The sequence below is a fragment of the Bos taurus genome, chromosome 1 (genome assembly GCF_002263795.3).
Source record: "Bos taurus isolate L1 Dominette 01449 registration number 42190680 breed Hereford chromosome 1, ARS-UCD2.0, whole genome shotgun sequence".
Taxonomy (NCBI): Eukaryota; Metazoa; Chordata; class Mammalia; order Artiodactyla; family Bovidae; genus Bos; species Bos taurus.
This window is the reverse complement of record NC_037328.1, coordinates 85,244,680-85,259,692: the sequence shown is the minus strand read 5'-3', so window position 1 is coordinate 85,259,692 and position 15,013 is coordinate 85,244,680. Positions and strand designations below refer to the sequence as shown.

At 41.5% G+C, this 15,013-nt stretch overlaps 1 long non-coding RNA gene across 2 annotated transcripts in view; it reads left to right on the top strand.

Annotated features, from left to right (window-relative positions):
• The first annotated feature begins 650 nt into the window (after positions 1–650).
• Positions 651–15,013, top strand: part of LOC132345661 (uncharacterized) — a 93,609-nt gene continuing 79,246 nt past the window's right edge. Inside the window, exon 1 of one of the 2 annotated variants that reach the window (XR_009495120.1) lies at positions 651–1,148. This is a non-coding gene — a long non-coding RNA (uncharacterized lncRNA). Of the gene's footprint in view, positions 1,149–12,082; positions 12,970–15,013 lie in introns of those variants that run through there. The other variant, XR_009495119.1, reaches the window with a different exon arrangement.

The following is a 15,013-nucleotide window of genomic DNA, read 5'->3' as shown; positions in this document are numbered from 1 at the left end:
CTGACAACATGGAGAACCGAAGATGATTTATATAAAAAATAGTTCAACATTTCTTAACTGACAATGTTACATGATTTTGTTGATTTAAGAAAGGCTCCTTATCCAGAGACAGTCTGATTTGCTCTGCTGCAAGCATTAATATTTCTAGTAAAATAATATCCTCTGCCATAGTAACTATGGTAAGCAAAATAAACAATAATTGTAAACTTTCACCTACTGTAGTCTCTTTGTATGTTGAGAGATGAATTTTACTTCATTGTAATCTAAAATGTTTTTGTGATTCCTGTTTTGCTCTTTTATGGTTTAAGTCCTTCCTATTCCCTGATTGGTTTGGGTTCATATTTAAAGCTAAGAGAAGGCAACTCAGATGTCATTTTACAGACAAGGAAATAGGTTCAGAAAGTTCAAATTACTACCCAAGGTCACCCAGTGTCAGAGCCCAAACTAAGATTTCTTAATTCCTAATTTTGATTGTTTTTCCCAGGGCTTTAGACTGTCTTCCTATGTGGTTAATAACACACGGTTGCTGCCTAAGAATACCAATTTCTACTGAGGCATGCTCTCTGTCATTAAGTGCTCCAGCAAACTGTTAATTAAGATTGTTTTGAGCTGTTTACCAATTTAAGTGATGTCAGATACTTCTCTTGGATTCTGTTAGCCTCTTGGGAATGACAGAAAATTCTGTTGATTCTGTTGCCTGTCCTTTGGCCATCTGTTCTAAATCATGATTGTGGCTGCCATTTGGAAATCCATAATCTGATACTGTTACCAGAGTTGTACATTTAAAACACATTAAGCTCTTTGTAGGTTACAGGCCCTTCTTAAGCTCCCCTTAGTTTTTATAGGATATGCACAGAGAAGGCTAAATTTTGAAGCTGAGAGATGTAGACTGAAAGAATGAAGAAGTTCTATCCTTGTTCTCTTCCCCAGCACTGTGGAAGCTGTTTCTGTCGAAGAGGTCAGAAATAGAAGATAAAACCCTTGACGGTGCATCTGCTGATCAAGCACAAAGCAGTCAGGAAGTAGGGGTGAGGGTGTAGGTATTTCCCTGCCATCCTTACGAAGTCCCCCTCAAGCTACATTGGATGTTCACATAGGAAATGATCAACACTCTTCAGTGTGCACAGGCCTACAGAAGACTTTCAGAGGTATTCTGTTTTTAAATGTTTACTGAAAAAATTAATTTGGATGTCACACTCTGCACTTTCCAGAGTTAATTCTTAGTAGTACTGTAATGCCCTTAATACCCTTTGTCGTTCAGGCTATTATAATGCTAAGGGTTAAATATTTTTCTGAAATAATGAGTTAACACACAAAAAACACATAGAATAGCACCTGGTCCATAGCAGGGGCTCTGCAAACATTTGCCACTATTATTCACGTGTTGATGTATCCTTCATCGAGTGCCCAGTCCAGGCAATGGAGACACACTAGAGGTGAGGGTCATAGGTCCTGCCCTCGAGGACTTTATAGTGAAGGAAACAGATAGGTAAACTGGTGATAACAGGGATACCTGTGGAAATATGCAGAAGATGTGGTGGGAACAGTTAGGCGGGGCAAACTGATTTCCTGGGCCCCACCCCTCCTGGCATTAGGTGGTCTAGAAATCTGTATTTCCAAAAGCTCCTCAGGCAATTCCAAAGTAGCTCTGGCTGTGTGGGTTGCCTAATCTTTATTAGGCTGGAGGAAAATTCTGGGAAGGCCTTTCTGGAGGAGCTGATATTACAGCTGGTATCTGGAAGAATGAAGGATATCCTAGGCTGAGGGAAAATTGCTCAAAGGAAGATATGAAAGAGTCTCTGCCATTTGGATACCTGCTGGTAGATGGGTCTGGTTGGAGTGAGTGTTAGTTGCTCAATTGTGTTCAATCCTTTGTGACCCCATAGACTGTAGCCTGCCAGGCTCCTCTGTCTGTGGAATTCTCCAGGCAAGAATATTGGAGTGGGTAGCCATTTTCTTTTCCAGAGGATTTTCCTGACTTAGGGGTTGAACCCAGGTCTTGGGCACTACAGGCAGATTCTTTACCATCTGAGCCACTAGGAAAGCCCGATTGGAGTGGAGCCCCTGCAGAAAAGGAGTATGTAGGTAGGATGAGCATATATATCATTACTCAAACCAGGACACTTTGGAGAGTGAAAGGAGGTATGATGAATCATTATATGGGGAACAGGAGATGATGTTTAAGCAAGAGCTCTGAAGAGATTCTGAGGGTCCTTCAGAGGAGAACTGTTTTAAGTATCACCTGGGGCAATGGCAGCCATTGAAGATTAGGGCTGACTGGTGACAAGATCAGGTTTACATTTTAAAGTTTTCTCAGCAGTCTTGGAAAGTTATTCTAAGTGAAATTTTAAAGAATGGTTCACGTTTCTACAGTTTCTTTGAATATATCATTTAGTTTTAATCTTTATAAGAATCCTAACGTAATGCTGAAAGTGTTCTTAGTGGTTAAAATCAATATAAGTATGGCAGTCTAAGGAATCCACAGTGTTAATAACTGTGGTCCTAGTATTATTATTTCATATATATATATTTCATTCATTCATCTGCTCGTTATTTATTAAATATCTGAGACTAATCATTTTCTCCTCTAGGTACTAGGGAAGCAGAGTGAATGAGGTCCCTGTCTTTATGGAGCTTACTTTCTAGCAGAAGGATTTCCCTGGTAGCTCAGATGGTAAAGAATCTGCCCACAAAGCAGAAGACCTGAGTTCAATCTGTCCTCAATGCAGAAGACCGAGTTCAGTCCCTGAGTTGGAAAGATCCTCTGGAGAAGGGAATTGCTACTCCAGTATTCTTGCCTGGAGAATTCCATGGACAGAGGAACTTGGCAGGCTTCACAAAGAGTTGGACATGACTGTGTGACTAACACTTTCACACTTTTCCAGCAGAAGAAATAGACAATTAAATAAACACGCAATATAATTTCAGGTATTGGTAAGTGTTGAGGAAAAATTCAGTCAAGATAAGGGGTTGAGGGCAGGTGGGAAGACTGTGCTTAGTCGCTCAGTCATGTTAGACTCTTTGCGACACCATGGACTGTAGCCTGCTAGGCTCCTCAGTCCATGGGGATTCTCTAGGCAAGAATACTGGAGTGGGTTGCCATGCCCTCCTCCAGGGGGTCCTCTCAAACCAGGGACTGAACCCAGGTCTCCCGCATTACAGGCAAATTCTTTACCATCTGAGCCACCAGGGTAGGAAGACAGTATTTTAATAAACACTGATGGAGATACCCTCCTTGAAGGATGGCATTGAATGCAGTGAGGGAATGAGCATCTTAAGTTCAAATGAGGAAACAGAAAGTGCAAAGGCTGTGAAGCAGGCACAAGCTTGGTGACTTAGAGGAACAGAAAGAAGAGCCTCAACCTGTTTTTGCATCCCAACTCCATGAATTCTTCCCTGGTGGCTCAGACAGTAAAGAATCTGCCTGCAATGTAGGAGACCTGGGTTCGATCCCTGGGTAAGGAAGATGCCCTGGAGAAGGGAATGGCTACCCACTCCTGTATTCTTGCTTGGAGAATTCCGTGGACAGTGGAGTCTGGTGGGCTATATAGTCCATGGGGTCACAAAGAAGTGGACAAGACTGAATGACTAACACTTTCACTTTCATTCCTGATTCTATACTGAGACCTTCAGGGCATCACATGATCTGGCCTTTACCTATCTATCCTTCCTCCTATCTAAGTTTTACAGTTTGGGAGGGAGAGGTGGTCTGCAAGTGGAGTGTCCTTGAGGAGGGTAAGGGACATTAACTTTTCTTTTTTTTTCTTCTTTTAATTTGTTTGGTCGTACAGTTTATGGGATCTTAGTTCCCCAACCATGGGATAGGACCCATGCCCCTGCAGTGAAAGTAAAGAATCTTAACCATTGGACCACTAGGAAAGTCCAACATCAGCTTTTCTTAACCATACTCTGTATTCGTCTCACTCTGTTATTCTAACAGCACTTTTTCAAGAGAAAGAATTCTACCACCACAATCTACTGCCGGAGTGCTTTACAAATGTCATTTATTTAAGCCTTATACCAGTTCTATGAGATTGGCAGTGTTGCCATTTTGCAGGTAAAGAAACTGACTCAAAGAGGTAAAAGAACATTTCCATAGTTATACTGTATCAAATGGTGATTTCAGGTCTTTTCTCTACAAACTGTCTTTCAATGCCTTGGAGCCATAAGTCATACTAATAGGGTATGCCAATAGTACATTCTACATAAAAGTCAGTAGAATGTACATAAAAGTCAGCTCCTGACAGAAGCTCCAAGGCACAAACTGTGGAACAGTACTTTCTTTTTCCCAGGAGGAAATCTCAAAGGCTATGCTATAAACTTTGTGTGTATATATATATAAAACAATACAGTAAAGAAAGCCAGAATTCCAATACTGATGCTGCAATTAATTAGCTCTGTGACCCTGGCATGTCCCTTAGTCCATCTGAGTCAAGTTTCCTGATCTGAAGAATGGGTGTTATAATTTAACTCCAGCTTAGGTACATGTGAAAGTACTTTGAAAAGGAAAATGATGTACACATAAAAGAAATGATTAAGTTCCCAGAAATTTACTGTAAGTATGTATCTATTTGGTGATTAACAAAATTATGGGTTTGATTTCTGAGGTTTGGAATATTAAAACACACACACAAACATGCACAACTGTTGGAGTGATAAATAATTGTAAACTCTCTTAGTTAAATGGTATTTTCACCCTTCAGCCTTTTTCATCCTTGTACTTTAAAGACTATATTGAGAGGATAAGAAGCTGTTTAGGCTACTGCCAAGTAAGATGAACTGTGGGGTGCCTTCTTTTTGGGCACTAGAAAAAGAACAATTATTTCTGGAAACTAAAAAAAAGAGACAGAGAAGGAAGGGAAGGAAGACTGCAGGGCAGGTAAGAAAGAGAAATTTCTATTTGTGTGTGGCCATTTGACCTTCTGTGGGGCGACTGAGTTTAATGAGCTGGTTGTGACCAAGTGTGGTCTAGCTGTGCTATAGTTGGGGGTAGGCACAAAATATAAGAACCCAACTCCTTAACACCCTTAAAATCCCAAGGAGCTGTCTACTGAGGCCCGCCTAGCAGAGGAGTCTTTAGCCTCTGTAGGCACTTGTCCTCCTGGGTTGAACTTGGTACAGGCAATCACTGTTGTTTCTGCAGTCCATGGAAGAAGGCTGACTGAGAGCTTGAAAAGTTCATTTAGGAAGAGTGGATACAGAGCTAGTGTGGAAAGATCAGTTAACCTAGGGGTGGCTGTAGTCTTTCAAAACAGGGTCAGTATGGTATAACCTTCTTCCCTAACTTTTCCATTCATAGTTTTAAACTTCTGTATGGTTTCCTTCCCCAGAAAAGCGTTAAGTGTTACTGAAAGAAAGGAAATGAGAATCAAAGTCTTCAAACATGTGCCTGTCAACAGTAATCTTTTAGAACTGAAAAAAGAAGTTTCTACCTTGAAGAGTTTAAATGGAAGGGAAGGACACTCACTATAATACTACTGTTCAGAAGCTTGAGCAGGAAATTAATTATTGCAGTATTTTTCTTCTTTGATATTTCCCCTTCTACTTTAAGCAGATTCCAAATATCTCTAGTGTTTTCAGATAAGGACTCAAAGTCTTTCCCCTGGGACCTATGGTGGATGAGGGCAGCTGGTAATTTGACCAAGAGCGTGGGCTCTGAAGTTCCATCAGTTCAGTTCAGTCACTCAGTCATATCTGACTCTTTGCAACCCTATGGACTGCACACCAGGCTTCTTTGTCGATTACCAACTCCCGGAGCTTGCTCAAACTCATGTCTATTGACTTGGTGATGCCATCCAACCATTTGATCCTCTATCATCCCCATTTTCATCCTGTCTTCAATCTTTCCCAGCATCAGGGTCTTCTCTAATGAGTCACTTCGCATCAGGTGGCCAAAGTATTGGAGCTTCAGCTTCAGCATCAATCCTTTCAATGAATATTCAGGACTGATTTCCTTTAAGATTGACCGGTTCCAAGGGACTCTCAAGAATCTTCTCCAACACCACTGCTCAAAAGCATCAATTCTTTGGCACTCAGCTTTCTTTATGGTCGAACTCTCACATCCATACATGACTACTGGAAAAACCACAGCTTTGACTATATGGACCTTTGTCAGCAAAGTTATTTCTCTGCTTTTTAATATGCTGTCTAGTTTGTCATAGCTTTTCTTCCAAGGAGCAAGCGTCTTTTAATTTCATGGCTGCAGTCACCAGCTGCAGTAATTTTGGAGCTCAAGAAAAGAAAGTCTGTCACTGTTTCCACTGAGTACATTTGTGTGGTAGTATGAACATTCTTTGACATTGTCTTTCTTTGAGACTGGAATGAAAACCAATCTTTTCCAGTCCTGTGGCCACTGTTGAGTTATCCAAATTTGTTGGCATGTTGAGCACAACACTTTAACAGCATCATCTTTTAGGATTTGAAATAGTTTAACTGGAATCTCATCACCTCTACTAGCTTTGTTCATAGTGATGCTTCCTAAGGCCCACTTGACTTCACACTCCGGGATGTCTGGCTCTCGGTGGGTGATCACACTATTGTGGTTATCTGGGTCATGAAGATCTTTTTTGTATAGTTCTTCTGTGTGTTTTTGTCCACTCTTCTTATTAACTTCTACTTCTGTTAGGTCCATACCATTTCTGTTCTTTATTGTGCTCATCTTTGCATGAAATGTTCCCTTGATATCTTCACTTTTCTTGAAGAGATCTCTAATCTTTCACATTCTATTGTCTTCCTCTATTTCTTTGCTTTGATCACTTAGGAAAGCTTTCTTATCTCTCCTTGCTATTCTTTGGAACTCTGCTTTCAGATGGATATATCTTTCCTTTCCTCCTTTGCCTTTAGCTTTTCTTCTTTCCTCAGCTATTTTTAAGGCCTCCTCTGACAATCATTTTGCCTTTTTGTATTTCTTTTTCTTGGGAATGGTTCGGTCATCGCCTCCTGTATAATGTCACGAACCTCCGTCCATAGTTTTTCAGGCACTCTATCATATCTAATCCCTTGAATCTGCTTGTCACTTCCCCTGTATAATTGCAAGGGATTTGATTTAGGTAATATTTGAATGATCTAGTGGTTTTCCCTACTTTCTTCAATTTAAGTCTGAATTTTGCAAAAAGGAGTTCCTGATCTGAGCTACAGTCAGCTCCCCGTCTTGTTTTTGCTGACTGTATAGAGCTTCTCCATCTTTGGCTGCAAAGAATATAATCAATCTGATTTTGGTCTTGACATCTGGTGATGTCCATGTGTATAGTTGTCTCTTGTGTTGTTGGAAGAGGGTGTTTGCTATGAAATTCTATTACCTAGTTTGAATGTAATCTTCTCCCTCCTAGCTCTGTGACCATGGGGAGGTTACTAATTCTCTTTAGTATCCCCATCTAGGACATGAGACTATTCATCCCTATCTATTAATTAAGATCTAATAAGATTTCAATTAAAAAAGATAAAAAATCATTGAGATCTCACATTTAGCGGGTAAGTGTTAATTCATTTTCCTTTCTTCCTTTTTTGGTAAAGCACCCACAATTTTTAATATATCTTTCTAAAGGGCAGCCAGTAGGAAAGTATTTTGTTCTGAGATTTGCATGGCTAAATCTTCAAAGTTTCGCAAATTTTAGGGTCAAAGGCAAAAAACTTTTGAATAATAATTGAAGTTTTGAATAATAATTCATTTGGCTATAAATTGCTTAGCATTTGGGACTACCTCTCTCATATTTTTATATATATGGCTATTCATTCAACATTTGTTATGTGCTAAGAACTGTTTTCCGGTAATTTATATTAATTCTTTCACTTGATTATCACACACCCTGAAATGAAGGGTTTCTGTTTCCATTTTAGAGTGAGAAAACTAAGGCTCAAGCTCTTAAACACTGTACAGCCTCCATGGAACCCGATGTATAGTAAATACTCAATAACTAAGTGACGGTGGAGTGAATAAATTGACCCATTACACTTGTAGAGTTCTTTCAACTTATACATCCTGTTCACATACTGGATCTTGTTTTATTCTTTTTTCAGGCAATCAAATAATTCTTCCCTTCTCTTTTGAACTGGGAGGGACCTTATAGCTTTTAGATATAACTGAAGTGCCTTAAAATACTAATGGAGTATTAGTATTTTACATAGGAAGAATGGTTTTCTAGTTCAGTCATTCTGATTGGAGAACACTTCCAAAGGGAGGAGGAAGAAATTGTCAGGAGCACGCCCAACTCTAAATAGCCCAAATCTACTGCTTACTATTCTCTATTCCTTGCTAAGAGTAGAAAGACAAATGTCAAGACGGAAGATAAAAGTCAGTTTTGATGTTCAAGTCAGCTTCTGTGTCCTTGTGATCTTGTCATAGATCATTTATATTAACTTAACATAATTACTTTAATAGTGATGTGTATTATAAATAGACTAATCATCCTGAATGCAAACTGTAGAAATTAAACAAATTAAGTGTTAAGCTCAAAGGTTTTTTTTTTTTCCCCCTCTGTCTCACTCTCTCTTCTTCTTCTTCTCCTCCTTCTCTGTCTCTTCCTGAACACAGGCAGCCAGAGATTCAGGCCCCAGATTTCTCTCTACAGAGTGTACTTTACCTTTTGGATGGGACTTTAAAGACTTTAAACAGCTTGAGACTTATAGTTTGCCACAGGAGCATGTAGCAAATTCCTGTTTCTACTTTTTGAACCAGGAGCTGGAGTATAAGAGCCCCGCGCAGGAAGTCGCAGGTGGTGGGAAAGGGGAAACAAGGTCATTTTCAACCATGTACATTGAGGTTGTACCTTTAAAGTCAATTCTAAATTTAATTGAAAGCCGAGGGCAGAGAAGCCAAGATCGGAGCAATGTGGTGATTTATTCTGAAGCCTGTAAGAAGTCATGCGGCTGAATGTAGGATGAGCTGGAGCTTTAATAAAAATGGCACTGGGGAAGCCAGCGGGAAGAGGCACAAGAATGGAACTGGGTTAGATGAAGGATCTCCAGGCCTAAAAGGGAGCAGGGGTCTGAGAGAACAGTGTTTGCCCAAACTCTGCTGTTTTTACCATGATGGATGCACGTAAGTAATCTGCATCAAAAGGAAAAACCAGGATCAGACAGAAGCCACCAAGACTCTTTAGACAGTGAATTTTGCATGAAATCATTAAGGTGTCCAAACTGCAGAAAGGCTATGGAATGAATGGCAAGGAAACCTCATCTAGTATTTTTCCTAGCTGAAATTTAGCTGAAGAAAAATGACATGTTCCTTTATTAAAACACTACGGGACTTGACAGCAAGGCTCCCACACATTTCTAGGCGTGTTATTGTCTACTAAATGATATTGGACCATTGCTACAGAAAATCCATAACATATTCTCAGAATCAAATCTTCTCTGTTGACAAATGGTTTAGGAACAAAAACAACAACAACAACAAACCCAAACCAAAAACCAACAACAACAAAAAGAACAGGCTTGTCAGCCGATCTTAGAAAGAGAGTTGAACTAGAAATCCTACATAATTCCTGGGTTCTAGTGGGTAGTAGGCTCTCTGATCTGAGGGAGGCACTGGTTGTAGGCACTCCAGTTGTAGGGACTATATGATCTATATCCTTGACTCTAATTTTTCTAGACTCTTTTCTTTAGATCAACTTCATATTTTATTCAACATTGGTATTCATTTTAATCTTACTAAAAACAGTACATGTTCATTGCAGAAAATTCAGAAAATGTAAAAGAGACTCAAAAAGAAAATAAACATCACTGTAATCTCACTGCCCAGAAATAACCGCTGTTAACATTTTGGTCAATATCACTCTTATTAAGATAACATTCAAAGGACCAGGAAGGTCCTTCCTACTGAGAAATAATTGTCATAATCAGAATTTGGATATGGTAGTGATGGCTCTTTTAAAAATCTTTAGATGAATGGTCACTAACTTTGAGTAAGTCTTTTGCTCCAAGAGCAAAATGTTCTAGCTCTCTGGCTTGTGATATCAAGATTCATGCTATCTCAGAGGAAACTGTGTGCAAGGCTGTCTGGATTCTGTGAATCAGGAGCTTGTGACCACCAACTTTCAATCATCACCAAGTCTCCTGCTGCTGCTGCTGCTAAGTCTTTTCAGTCATGTCCGACTCTGTGAGACCCCATAGACGGCAGCCCATCAGGCTCCCCCGTCCCTGGGATTCTCCAGGCAAGAACACTGGAGTGGGTTGCCATTTCCTTCACCAATGAATGAAAGTGAAAACTGAAAGTGAAGTTGCTCAGTTCTGTCCAACTCTTAGCGACCCCATAGACTGCAGTCCACCAGGCTCCTCCATCCATGGGATTTTCCAGGCAAGAGTACCGGAGCGGGGTGCCATTGCCTTCTCCAACCAAGTCTCCTAGAGGGGCTTAATTATTTGTGTGCGTGTGTGTGTGTGTGTGCTTTTTTGGTAATATTTGGATAAGGACAGGTGGCTCAGTGATCAAGAATCTACCCACCAATGCAGGAGATGTGGGTTCGATCCCTGGGTCCTGAAGATCCCCTAGAGAAGGAAATGGCAACCCATTCTGTATTCTCGCCTGGAAATTCCATGGACAGAGGAGCCTGGTGGGCTACAGTCTATGGGGTCGCAAAGAGTCTGATATGACTGAGCACACATGCACAGACAAATAACAGAAACCTAAAAATAATTGATATGTTGGGGTACTGAAATTATGAACAACTTTCTTCTAATTGTTTTCCATATTCTTGTTATAATATCTGTGCAACTGGGAATTCCCTGGTGTTCCAGTTGTTAGGACTCCATGTTCTCACTGCAGAGGAGGGCCTGGGTTTGATCCCTGGTTGGGGAAATAAAATCCCACAAGCAGCATGGAGCAGCAAAAAAAAGTTGTGCAGTCAGTGAAAATAGTAAGGAAAAAAGGCAACAGTGGAGAGATGAGAAAGTATGATACCATGTGTGTTTGGAACGCCTTGGACAAGTTACTTAGGCTCACTGAGCCTCAGTTTCCTGTTCTGTAAAATGGGAATAGTAAGACCTACATTGCAGGGCTGCTAAAAAATTAGGAATAATGTATGTAAAGCAACAAGCATTGAATTGGTCACACAGTAAGTATCCAACCCATGGTGGCATAACAGGGTCGATTTTAAAAAAACATTCTCCTTCAGCTCCCACTCTCACATGTGTATGAGCTGAGTCGCTTTACTCATGTCCAACTCTTTGCCACGCCATGGACTGTAGACTGCCAGACTCCTCTGTCCATAAAATTCTCCAGACAAGAATACTGGAGTGAGTTGCTTTGTCCTCCTCTGGAGGATCTTCTGAACCCAGGGATTGAACCCATGTCTCTTCCATTTCTTGCATGGGCAGGCAGGTTCTTTACCACTAGCACTACCTGGGAAGCTCCCTACTCTCACAGTTCATATGTAAAAAATATAAGGAGATGTTGCTTAGAAGTTCCTCATACATAGCTGTTCCAGTTCTTGGGAAAATTTTCTAACTCAGTCCAGGAGAAAAACCAATACCTTAGTCTTCTAAGGGATTCAGTTTGCTGGTGATTCTGTTCTGAAAAGCCACTTAAACATAGTCAAGACAGTGTTTACCAGCAACAGGGGACTTGACTGTAAACCATCAGCCTAGAGAAAGACAAAAGAAATTCAAGAGTGTGGGCCAGCTCGTGTCAGGAGAAAACAATACACACACAGTCAAAAGATTTCTGTCAGCACATCACGCTTCTGGTTGTTTATTCAAAAACATATCTTGGACACTAATCGTGTATCATCCAGACCCGGGCCATCTCTAGGGATGCAAAGCTGAGGGGCAATGTTCACTGTGATTATTTTCAGTTTTAATTTCCAGGTTGGGAGTGGGAGGTAGATGGGTTTGAATCTCAGTTTAGCAGTCCAAGTGACAACAGCTAGCTTACTGGCTGAGTGATGTTCTGCAAGCTGACCAATCTGCTGAAAATCAGTGTTTACACTGGTATCTCGGATACCCATGCTTTTTAGACAAAAGAATGAGCTGAGAACATGAATTAAAGTGCCTGGGCCAGGCACTTAATAGGTCCTCAGAAAATGATGATAGTGGTTGTTGCTGGTAATGATGAGATGCAGGCTTCATCTTTGAGGCATGCTCAGCATAGCAGCAGGGAAAATGTATGTGAATAAAGTCCTGAATAAAAGTGGGCCTCCCAGCTGGCGCTAGTGGTAAATAACCTGCCTGCTAATGCAGGAGACATAAGAGACACGGGTTAGATCCCTGTGTTGGGAAGATCCCCTGGAGAAGGGAATGGCAACCCATTCCAGTATTCTTGCCTGGAGAATCCCATGGACCGAGCAGCCTGGTGGGTTATAGTCCATGGGGTCACAAGGAGTTGGACCCGACTAAGTGACTAACACTCACAGTGCCTCAGTGTTAGGAAGGTATGTGAGCAATGAAGCCGAGGTGAAGAGAGGGGGCTTCAAAGAGAAACGTGGGATCCTCACCGTGAAAGACGTGTAGAAATTCTCGGAGAGGAAAGCGAAGCAGAGCAGTCCAGGCAGAGAAGCACAAGGCAACCATAAGGGTACACAGTTTGAGACTTGGGCAGGGATGTCATTCCGTGTCTTGAACCTAGTGCTGCCACATGGCTAAGAATGATGGGAGAGTGGGGAGAGGGAGGGCTGAACTGCTCCAGGTGGAAGACCACTCAAAAACCATGGGTCTTAGTGTCTTGAACAAGAGGCAGATTTGATATGGAAGTTGTGCTGGACACCCTTCATCAGCCCCTCTAGAGTCACCCTCCACTCACTTCCATCTGCTCATGACGCAGGGGCTGACAGACTGTGGACCCATCAACTGGCTTCCTTGCCCTCCAGCTTCCAGTAGGCTTCAGCCAAGGAGACATGGGGAAGAAATGAAAGGAAGAAGACTAAGATTGGGTCTTTATTGGAGTATTTATTGCCTTGATGGAAGATCCAGCACCTGTTGGGTGACTTTCTCACAGAGATCTGTGTGCCCTTCCTTTCCCGTGATCAAAGCACTGAGGTACGGAAACCATCTCTTACTGTGTATATAGTCCTTTCATGAACTTTCCCTGAATTACCCAATTTGAGCTACCAAATGTTTCCTGCCAGCCCCTTGACTGATACATATCTTGAATAAGTAATACAATCAATGTGTCTGTCGGGGAGGGTTAGAGCAGCGAGCTGATGGCACTAATGCCAAAAGACATGAGATTCCAGAGCATACGATCTGTAAAAAGAACAATGGTTTGTCCGTTTTGTTGGGGTTGCTAGTCTGGAACCACATGGAGACATGGCATCACTTCTTGGAGAGTGTCCTCAGTCTTGCCTCTAAGTGAGCCACTCACAGCAGGCTTGAAGGGTGACACTGTCCAAAGATGTTCCCCATCTCAAATAGATGGACTGACTTCAAAAGGAAAGCCTTGAAATAAGCTGTCTCATGTCAAGATTTTTCTTATTAGGATAGCCAAGGGGATCATAAGTGGGAGTGGTTGTTGGGAATTCTCTGGCAGTCCAGTGGTTAGGACTCCACGTTCTCACTGCTGAGGGTGTGGATTCAGTTGATTGGGGAACTGGGATCCCACAAGCCATGTGTAGTGGTAGAAAAAGGAAAAAATAACGTGGGAGTGGGTAACTGATGTAGCGGACTTATGAAGAGAGCTCCCCCCTCCCCATTTTGATTTATTTTTCCTTTGTAAAGAATCAACAGAGTTTATATTCCCCACCCCTGCCCCTCACCTTTTCCCAGGTCTGTAGGAACCATCTACTCTTTCTCCACCCACTCCTGCCCATCCGGTCCTCCGGGAAGGATGGGATGCAACCATTTAACTTTTACAGCTCTCCCCAGGGGAGCTGAATTTTGAAACTCAGCTTTAATTATATAATGAAAGCATATGTTTCCTATTGCAAGGATTGTAGACAGCAGTGAGGAGGAGGGAAGAGTTGGGGTGAGAATGTGTGAGGAGAGAGGACTGAGTGACTTCTAGGGAGCAGTAGTTACAGCGGCAAGTAGAAGACCATTCTCAGACCTCCGAGGAGGAGCTGGGAGCATCTCCTTCAATAATCACGAAGTACTGAGAGCTAGGTATGCAGGCCACTGCTGGGCTTGGGGAAATTTGGAGTACATGTATATATCAGTAGAGGAAAGAACTGGGGTGGGGTTTAGAAGAGAAGAGATGAATTCAGGTTGGTGGGACCTAGAGACAGTATATGAGTTGAATCTCAAGATAGGCAGATGTGGAAGTAGCAGGGAATTTCTGGGTACTTCTTCCCCATCTTTGCCACCTCCCTTGCCCTGGCCCCTCCAAGCACTGAACCAGCTCAATATATGTAGAGAAAAACTTCAAATATTTGATAATATAATATACTCAGAATATGCTTCAGGGTGTATGGTCTAAGACAAATCGTATTTTGCATAGGCTACCTTCGTCACATTCGTCACACCAGCAGTAGATAAATACGTGCTTCTACTTATAGAATTAACACACAAATATGTTTTTTAAATTTGGTTGAGCCAGGTCTTTAGTTGCAACATGTGGGATCTAGTTTCCTGACCAGGGATCAAGCCTGAGGCCCCTGCGTTAGGGAATGTAGAGTCTTAGCCACTGGACTACCAGGGAAGTCCCCACACATACTTTTTTTATCATAAAAAAGTCCAAGCATTACAGACGTTCCCTTTGAAATCACTACATTCAAACCCATATTTACTTCTAGAAATATATTGTTCTGTGTGTGGGTCTGTGGTTGCATAATGGTATCATACTGTGTGTTCATTCTATACCTTGCATTTATCACTCAATATATCCTGGAGCTCGTTGTGAGGTATTTCACAGAGAGCTACCCTCATTCTTTTTAAATCCTGCCTAGCATTTGTTTATTTCTAGATACAGTTTTGAAAACACTTTTCATAACTCTTTTTTTTTCTTTCATAACTCTCTTGTAAACTTTCCTTGTGGTAAAAAAATATACCCCAGAAATATTCAGGACCCTCCCCAAGAGAGTCTATTGCCATAGGAGGACTGGAAAGGGAGTTGGAGAAATGATTTTCAATCAATATCCCAGGTGAT